Source organism: Syngnathus scovelli, unplaced genomic scaffold (genome assembly GCF_024217435.2).
Source record: "Syngnathus scovelli strain Florida unplaced genomic scaffold, RoL_Ssco_1.2 HiC_scaffold_28, whole genome shotgun sequence".
Taxonomy (NCBI): domain Eukaryota; kingdom Metazoa; phylum Chordata; class Actinopteri; order Syngnathiformes; family Syngnathidae; genus Syngnathus; species Syngnathus scovelli.
This window is the reverse complement of record NW_026061370.1, coordinates 334,111-342,804: the sequence shown is the minus strand read 5'-3', so window position 1 is coordinate 342,804 and position 8,694 is coordinate 334,111. Positions and strand designations below refer to the sequence as shown.

General features: G+C 43.7%; 1 non-coding gene across 1 annotated transcript; it reads left to right on the top strand.

Moving 5' to 3' along the window:
* Window positions 1-8,276: 8,276 nt before the first annotated feature.
* On the top strand, window positions 8,277-8,349 carry trnah-gug (transfer RNA histidin (anticodon GUG)). The gene has a single exon. It is a non-coding gene; the product is annotated as a tRNA-His (tRNA).
* Window positions 8,350-8,694: the final 345 nt, after the last annotated feature.

Below are 8,694 nucleotides of genomic sequence, written 5' to 3'. Positions count from 1 at the left end.
CAAAGTCCATGACACATTAAAACGATTTTGCGCTGCAATTATGTTGTGGTACCTGATTTGAGACTGGGTGAAAATTGGCTTCTTTCACTAATTCAGATGGAACCATGCTGAGTCTGATACATTCCATTTGGTAGTTCTTAGCCGTGTCTAAATTCAAAGTCAAAAGTCAAAGTCTGCTTTATTGTCAATTTCTTCACATGTCAAGACACACAAAGAGATCGAAATTACGTTCCCACTATCCCACGGTGACAAGACATAGTACACAATATACATACAAGTAAACAATGAATAAATAAGAGTGATGATGCCATGCTGTCATGTGTCGTCCTGGTCACTTCCTGTTTTATTGTGTAATTTTCCTCTCGTTCCAGTCGGTGTGTCCTTCCCCTGTGCGTCCGGTCACGTGACTCCCTGATTCCAAGTGTGTGCACCTGCGCCAATGACCAACTGTCTTCACTTGTGTTCCCCTCCTGTGTCCATATAACCCGCGCCTTTCCCTGTGTCCAGTGCCAGTGCGTCTTGCCTTGCTCAGAACACTAGCGATCACGAAACCCTCGAGTTCCACGTAGAAGCCTTCTTTGAACGACTTTGATCACCTATGTTAACTTGGTTACATAGTTATCTTTGTTATAGTCTTTCCCTCGGTTCGAGGCGCTTTGATTTCCCCTTTTTCTCTCTCGGTTCGAGGCGCCTTAGTTTCCCCCTTTTTTCCCTCATATTGAGGCGCTTTTTGTTACTACTGCCATTGGAGAAAATAAACACATCTTTGGACTTTGGAAACTCTGCATTCGAGTCCTCTCCCTGCTCCGCGCCTGACAGATGAATAAATAATAAATAAGCAAATAATATAATAAATACGAGGAGCAAAATTGGAGCAAGTGTGCATACAGCAGACAGTCAGAATATAGCGCGAAAATACAGGACGCTACGCAGAAGGGGGGAGAGAGTTCAGGATCCTAACGGCCTGAAGTATGAAGCTGTTGGCGAGTCTGGTGGTGCGGGAGCGCAGGCTCCTGTACCTCTTCCCAGAGGGCAGAAGGTCAAACAAAGAGTGAGCCGGGTGACTCACATCTCTGGCAATCGAGGTTGCCTTGCGGGTGAGATGGGAGGTGTAAATGTCCTTCAGGGAGGGGAATGAAGCACCATTAATCTTACCAGCCGTGTTCACTATGCGCTGCAGGGCCTTCATGTTGTATTCAGTGTAGCTACCACCCGAAACATCACGTGTCACACAAATGCAGCCTGTAAATGATGCGCATGTGACATTGGCCTGTCGAAAATGGCAGAGAACGGGAGACAGCTGTGTTTCAAAGTAGGCCTCATTCGATAGTTGAATCCGAGACCTCTCCTACCCTAAGCGAGAATCATGCCCCTCGACCAACGAGCCCTGTATCAAATTAGCTGACGCCGTTACATTCCGATTGGTAGCGAATATGACATTGACCTGAGGACTGCATTTCGGTGATTAACGAATTTTGATAAATATCATGGCGTGGGTTTTCTCCGGGCACTCCGGTTTCCTCCCACATTCCAAAAACATGCTTGGTAGGCCGATTGAAGACTCCAAATTGTCCCTAGGTGTGAGTGTGAGTGCGATTGGTTGTCTGTCTCTGTGTGCCCTGCGATTGGCTGGCAACCAGTTCAGGGTGTCCCCCGCCTACTGCCTGATGACGGCTGGGATAGGCTCCAGCACGCCCGCGACCCCCGTGGGGACTAAGCGGTTCAGAAAATGGATGGATGGATCATGGCCAGTTTGCGCGTATTCTTTCAGGGTCATAATTGTATGTCTACCGCTGCCTCGTGGCAGCCAGGCCTAAAAAAAGATGAAATAAAGTGGATATTAAAACATAGGTGGACGTAATGTCTGGAAGCTTGTGTTTAACAGAAGACTGTTTGGCAACAATGAACAATGGACAAATTCAGCAAGGTAATTTAATTAGGCCGTGACCCAGATTTGTTCCGGGGATGCTGCGGCCACAACGCTACACGATCATGCAATAGCATACAATGAGTTTAGGGTCTTTTTTTAGGATCTGCAGCCAGGACACCCAGGCATACAATGAAAGAATGTTGATGTTAAAATGTTGGTGGAACTATCAGACTTCCAAAGACTTGAGATGAGACAACATTGGAAAAACTTGACAGTGTCCTTAAGTCACTTCACTGCATAAGTTTCAAGTGCACATAGCTAATGTTGACCAAAATGTGCCATATAAGGTAGCGAGGAATTGAAACTAGAATCTTCTGTTCCGTAGTCAGATGCATTATCCATTGTGTCCATTGCCCAGGAATAGGTTGTACCTTCCAAGCTTGTGTGTAATACTTTTGCAAACATGATTCAACCGGAGTTGCTGGGGCCGCAACGCAGAGTACTTATCACTATACGATCATGGCTTATATGTGGAAGCATAAAATGAGTTCAAAACCTTTAGGATCTTCAACCAGGACACCTAGGCAGACCATGAAAGAATGTTGATGTCAAAATGTTGGTGGAATTATCCAACTGCGCAGATCCGATAATTCCAAAGATTTGGGGTGAGACAACATTGAAAAAACGTTTTTCTTTGTTGACAGTGTCACTTCTTTTGTGGCTTACCTCTTCATCATTTCACATCTAAAGTATCGTATCATATTACCTTGCGGGTTATACCACACCGTACATACCATATCATGTCATGTCGCCCATACAACTCATGCATGAGATGCAGTGGCTGAGATATTCAGGCGATGTGTTGCTACCCGATTGTGGTCTCCACTCATCATTTCATATCACATCCTCGCCGGATTTTCAATATCTTCACATCGAAAGTATCTTGGCACAACGTACATAATGTGATGTGTCAACACAAATTGTCCAAGAAGAGGCGGCCGAGAGTTTAAGGTGATGGATTGATAATCCGCTGTGCTCTGCACGCATGGATTCCCATCCTCGTCGAAGGGTGGTTTTGAATCTGGAATCTGGCTTGTATTTGACTCTACATAGTAATATTTATATGCTCTTTGGCGGCTTGGTGGTACACTGGTTAGCACGTCCACTTCACAGTTAGGAAAGTGCGGGTTCGATTCCACCAACAGCTGTTGCATGTTGTTGATGATGTCTGTTGCTGGGTCAGGAAAACTAAGATGTGGAGTAACGGTTTGTTCTTTATTGGCAAGATCTTGGAATTGTTTAATGGCGGTCAATGCACACGGCACTTCAGCAGATGTAACAACATCCCCCATCTCCAGGTCAAGCTATTATACTGTCCGGAAAAGGCGGGAAAGCGTCACCTGACTATTTTGTATCTATGTTTATGAGAGTCACTGTCCTGTGTGCGTGTGTGTGTGTGTGTGTGTGTGTGTGTGTGTGTGTGTGTGTGTGTGTGTGTGTGTGTGTGTGTGTGTGTGTGTGTGTGTGTGTGTGTGTGTGTGTGTGCGCGCGTGTGTGTAAGTGTGAGTACGTGTGTGTGTGTCTATTCCATGGTGTAATGGTTAGCACTCTGGACTCTGAATCCAGTGATCCGAGTTTTAAGTTTCAGTGGTACCTCAAATAATTGGTCAAATAGTATTTGATAAAGTAATCACATGTTCTCCGAGTTACAATGTCAACTGGTGGAACTTACTTTAGATCTTGGATGGTTCGAAAGCTAATGCTCTTCTAGATTACCGTATAATGTTGGCATGGTGTGATTGTGAGCACTCTGAATCTAGCAATACAAGCTCAGGTCTTGGTGGAACTTACAATTTGTAGTCATTTGTCTGGAACAAAAATTTGGAAATTCCAATCCAGTACATTGTGTACAGCACTATGAGTGTGTAATCACTGCTTCCACTAATTTTGTCAGTTTAGTAAAATGAGCGCCTTAGAGAGTGCATTGTGCTTAGAAAAATGATGCCCCTCCTTCTGTCACTGCCAGGGTTCCATAGTGTAATGGTAAGTACTCTGGACACTGAATCCAGCATTCTGAGTTCAAGTCTTGGTGGGACCTCAAATATATTGTCATATAGCTGGGTAGAAATTGTGAAATGGTTGCTTGTGTGCTGCCCCATGAAAGCCTATGCTTCTATACACCTGAGGGTTCCTTGAACACTCAACTCTGAAACCAGTGATCCCAGCTCAAGTCTCGGTTGGACCTCAACCCTTTGGTCATATACGGTCATATGCAAAAGTTTCATTCGTATGCAAAATCAATTTCAAGATTTTCCTTTATAAATCATTGGCTGTTCAGATCAGCAATATCAGTTAAATATATCATATAACGGACAGAGACAAAGATATTTGAAAAGTGAAATGAAGTTCATGGGAGTTACAGATTTGTCAAGAAGAATGGTCCAATATACCTTCAACCAGAATCCACACTCACATTAGAAGCAGCTATAGAAGCTTTAGGAAGTATCTAGAGCAGTGTTTCTTAACCTTGTTGGCGGTACCAAACCCCAGCAGTTTCATATGCGCATTCACCAAACCCCTCTTTAGTGATTTTTTTTTTTTTTTTCAAGACAGAGATGTTTTTACTGGTGCACAAAATGAGCCGTGCATAAACATCACCTTGTTCAAAGAATAAAACAAACACAATGCATGAATTCACAACAAATGACATACCAGCAAATCAGTGTGACTTCTGCTTTTGCCTTTGCGAGACCAGTTCAGATATGTGGATATATAAATCAAGTGTGTTCGGACCTCTGCAGTGGAGGCTCTGTCGAACCCCTGAAAACCACTCACCGAACCCCCAGGGTTTGACCGAACCCAGGTTAAGAACCACTGGTCTAGAGGCTGTTATTTCTGCAAAAGGAGGATCTACTAAATTTATGTACCTGCCTACCTTTGTTGAAATAATGATTGCACACTGTCTGCAAATCCAATAAACTTCTTTTCACTTCTCAAATATCACTGTCGCCATCCACCGTGTATGGATTCGGGCTAGCCCCCAAGATTAAATTGGGCTAGTTGATCAACAGCAATGTTTTAACGAAGGGTTCGTCTGGGAGTTGAACCCAGGACCTCCCACACCCAAAGCGAGAATCATACCCTTAGACCAACGAACAAGAATGAGGGCTTGCGGACCATGTTACATTCCGTGTAACGTTGGCCTGTCAAACGCTCCACATAATGATAGACAACAGTGTTTGCAAGAGGAGCTTGTCCGGGAGCTAAACCAAGGCAATCATGCACCCAAAGCAAGAATCATGCAAGAATCATTCCCCTGTACCAATGAGCCCCATAGTCGACCAGCTGACCCCGTTACATTCCGATTGGTAGCCCATGTGACATGGACCTGAAGACTGAATGTCAGTGATTAATGGAATAAATGGAATCTGGTTGGCCTAATGCTCCTAATTCCCTAACTTCAAGCCCTAACGCTAACTCTAAAACCCTAATAATAACCAAACCCTAATAATTAACCCCTAACCTGCTAACTCGCTAACGGTAACCCCCTCACATTTAACCCTAACCTTCAATGCTCCCCCTAAAGGTAGTGCCCTCTAAACTTGAAGGCAGGCATATATGAACCAGACCAGCAGATTGTCCCATTTCAGTACTGTTTTAGAAACCTTTACAGATGGTTAAAATCCACATAATAGGTATATGCGCATGTGTTCCGTGAGCGTTCTCCTTTCTGTCCCCTCCCTTTCCTTTCTTCCGCCAAGCAGTGCATCTTGCCCCAACACAGGGCATGTTCCTCGTTAGTATCGTGAATAGTATCTCTGCTTGTTGCGTGAAAGACCGGGGTTCGCTTTTCAACCCAAGTGCGTTAACCTATGTTTGCAGCAGAGTTATTATATAGCTGCATTGGTTGTGCGTGCGTCTGAACTTGAGTGACCTGTAAATTTTTCAAATTGAACTGAAACTTTCATCTGTAGCCACCTTCTACTAAATCAGTGGTCTCCAACCTCTTTTGTGCCACGGACCGGTTACGTGTCAGAAATATTTTCGTGGACCGGCCTTTATATAAATAAATAACACATTTATACACCGTATGTTTCGGACTATAAGTCGAGGTTTTTTTTCATACTTTGGGTGGGGGGGCGACTTTTACTCAGGAGCGACTTATATGTGAATTTTTTAAAGTTAAAGTCCCAATGATCATCGTCACACACACATCTGGGTGTGGTGAAATTTGTCCTCTGCATTTAACCCATCCCCATGTGATTTTAATCCATCCCCTGGGGGAGAGGGGAGCAGTGAGCAGCAGCGGTGCCGCGCTCGGGAATCATTTGGTGATCTAACCCCCCAATTCCAACCCTTAATGCTGAGTGCCAAGCAGGGAGGCAATGGGTCCCATTTTTATAGTCTTTGGTATGACCCGGCCGGGGTTTGAACCCACAACCTTCCAGTCTCAGGGCGGACACTCTACTACTAGGCCACTGAGCTAGTTTTTCACAAATTTTTACTTTATCATTAACACTTTACCTATTTACTAGTATAGTTGATCACTTCACATGTTATTTTCACTTTTTAACCGCATGAGGGGGCACTATGGCTGTGGAATAATTGGAGCCTCACTGACAATGAGTTCCATTTACTGACTTCCGAAGTCGGGAGATTTAGTGATTTGGAGTTATACAGATTATTCGATAAACTTGTTATTTATTTTATAGTTATTTGATATGTAGTTTATTTAGAGTAGCAACGTGTATGTTGTTAGACTTCAGTAGTTTCCGATTTTTTAGGGAGGCCGTGAAGGCAGCAGGGCGTGGGGGGGGCGGAAAGAGCGATCCTGGGCGCTTGCGTGTGTTGGCTCACATGTTGAGCTCTTGATTTGTGAAATAAAGAGCCGGCCTGTTACCAAACCCACGTCTTGCCTGGTACTTCTGTAACGCTACGATATAGTTATATATGTAGATCTGTGGAATAATTGGAGCCGCCAACTGAAAATGAGGCTGACATCAGCGCCGCACGTAGGTCCGGAATCGACAGCTGTTTATTTTGGGGGTTTTTTTACACATAGGATGAATATTCCGGTGGATTTAATGATTTGGAGTGACACGGATGGTTTGTTAAAATTGATGTTTATATTACATTTATTTGATATATCTAGTCTGACGTCCGTGGCACACGTATTCTTTCCGGCGTCAATTTTTTTTTCTTTTGTTTTTTTCTCAAGTGACACGGAAGACGAAGATTCTGATGGATTTATTGATTTGGAGTGACATGCATGGTTCGATAAAATAGTTGTTTATATTTTTGTTATTTCATACATAGTTTATATATTGTTATATGGGCCTGTAGCAAAATTTGAACTGCAACGCGCCGCTGACATCGGACTTGTTGACTTGACTTAAATCACTGACATTCAGTCTTCAGGTCCATGTCACATGGGCTACCAATCGGAATATAATGGGGTCAGCTGGTCTAGTATGGGGCTCATTGGTGCAGGGGAATGATTCTTGCCTAGGGTTCTTTGATTACCCGGGTAAAACTCCCGGACGGGCTCTTCTTTGAAACACTGTTGTCTATCGTTGTGTGGAGTGTTTGACAGGCCAATGTTACACAGAATGTAACATGGTCTGCAAGCTTTCTTTGAGGCTCGTTGGTCTAGGGCATGGGTGTCAAACTCATTTTTGTCGCGGGCCACATTGTAGTCAAAGTTTCCCTCGACGGGCCATTATGACTGTCAACCCAAATAAATAAACGCCTCATATTATATACAGTATAAGCTACAAAACAAACTGACAAATAATTGCTTTTTCAAATCAGACTCGTGGAAACTTTTCACATATTTCAAAAATAATTTTAAGAAGATTCTTAAAAGTTCCGACAATTTGCAATGTTAGTATGACATAGATTTAATGCACAATTTGTCGTTGCGGGCCACAGAAAATGATACGGTGGGCCATAACTGGCCCCCGGGCCTCGAGTTTGACACCAGTGGTCTAGGGGTATGAATCTTGCTTTGGGTGTGAGAGGTCTGGGGTTTAACTCCCAGATGATCCCTTCGTTAAAACATTGCTGTTGATCAACTAGCCCCATTTCATCTGAGGTGCATGTCACATGGGCTGTCAATTGAAACGAAACGGGTTGTGTTCATTTACCTTGGGTCTCTTGAATCTGTTGTTTCGATTCTCATCACTTGAATCTGCCGTCATGTGTCATCCATTGCGCCACTCACCCTACAAGACTGTATCGACTGTAAACTTGTGTGGAAAACTGTCATTGTCCAAAGGAAGGCTGTTTAGCAACAGTGACCAGCAGACAAATTCAACAAGGTCATTTGATTATACCATAACCCGGATTCGAATCGAACATTAACCACTACACGATCATGGCCTGTATGCAGTAGCGTTAATAAGATGCACATGATGGTATAGTGGTTAGTACTCTGCGTTGTGGCCGCAGCAACCCCGGTTCAAATCCGGGTCATGGCACACTCCAATTACTGTGTGGAATTTGTCCCTTTCTTAATATTGCTAAACAGCCATCTTTTGGACAATGACGATTTTCCACACGTTTGCGGTCGATAGCCTTAACTTGTAGGGCGAGTGGCGCAATGGATAAAGCATCATGGCGTATTCAAATAATGTCACCCATTTTTTATTTTATTTTTTCATTTTTGCAAAAGCTTACAAGCCACATATTCCCGTGGGGCTCGTGGAGCAATGGATAACGAACGCATCTGTCTACAGATCAGAAGATTCCAGGACTCCTGGCCAGCTCACATGCCATTTTGTGGTCAACATTAGCTATGTGTAATTTCTGTGAACTATTGGGTT